This window comes from Notamacropus eugenii, chromosome 7 (assembly GCF_028372415.1).
Source record: "Notamacropus eugenii isolate mMacEug1 chromosome 7, mMacEug1.pri_v2, whole genome shotgun sequence".
In the NCBI taxonomy this organism is placed as follows: Eukaryota; Metazoa; Chordata; class Mammalia; order Diprotodontia; family Macropodidae; genus Notamacropus; species Notamacropus eugenii.
In genome coordinates, this window is record NC_092878.1 from 113,379,928 (window position 1) to 113,381,300 (window position 1,373).

Here is a 1,373-nt window from a genome sequence, read left to right on the forward strand (position 1 = left end):
GATAGGTAACATTAAAAAAGTGCCTAAAAGAGTCAACATTCTTGCCTAAGATTCTACCCAAAACGACTTCTCATGTTCCTTGTTCTGTCCCTTCAAGTGGCCTGAATTTTGGTGTTTTCACTAGAAGTAATAAAGGCAGAATAGGTACTATCCTCATGCATTTAACCTCCTAATGTCATCCTGCATCAAAATCTGCCTTTTTTTCAGTCATTGACTAAAAATAGGAATCCTAATAAAAAAGAACAAAAAAGTAAAATGAAGATAGACCATCTTCTGAAATAACAAATATATAATTTTGAAGATGATGAATGAGTTTTGACCAATAGGTTTCTCTTTTCCCTTTATTCATTTCCCTTTTAAAAATTTATTTCCTATTTAACTTTTGATATGATTGAAAGTATTTTTTTTAAACACAACATTATTAAAGTGAGTGATTTTTAAAAAAGAAAATTCCTTACACAAAGTCATTACCATGAACATCACAGCTATTTACCTTCACTTAACTTGGATAACTAAAGGTTATGTGTTTTCTTTTATTTGGGAACCAATACATCCATCAATATTGAGATTGGTCTCTTTTGAAAGGCATCATAGTAGACAGAATCTTAGAATGTTAGACACTGATAAACTGTGTAACCATGGACAAGTCACTTAATCTTTCTCAGTCTTAGTTCCTCATTTGTTAAATAAATCTAGTAGTCTCACATATCTGACAAGGTGATGAGAAGGAATAAAAAAAACAATTTTAAATAATGCTGTGATAATTTTAGACAACTCTGTCAAATGATAATATTTTGATAAAATAATAATTTCTGAAAATGTTGGTTTATTTTCCCCTAAAATAAATATGAATTCAGAGAGATTTCATGTGTGTGTATATACACATACATGCATATGCATATAATTTGTGCAAAGCAGAGGATGATTATTAAAAATAAAATATTGAGAGGGTAGGGTCAAGATGACTAAGTAGAAGCAGGGATCTGCCTAAGTTCTCTACCCAAGACCCTCAAAATACCTATAAAAAGTATTCTAAACAAATTCTAGAGATGCAGAAGCCACAAAATGACAGAGTGAAACAGATTTGCAGCACAAGACATTCTGGAAGGCCAACAGAAGAGGCTATTGCACTGGACTTGGAGCAGAGTGACGCCCAGCATGATCCTTGCCTGCACAGAAGTGACTGGAGAAGGCCTCAGGGTGCTAAATCACTGTGCTGGGGTTGCCAAACTTCTCAACCTTCAAAGCCAAAGACAGCTTCAAAGGTAAGTGGGAAAGTTCTCTCACCTGGGTGAGAAAGGAACATGGTCTGGTCCTAGCCCCAGCCCCAGTCTCAGAGTGGTAGTAGCCACTGCTGTAGCAGTTGGCTATTT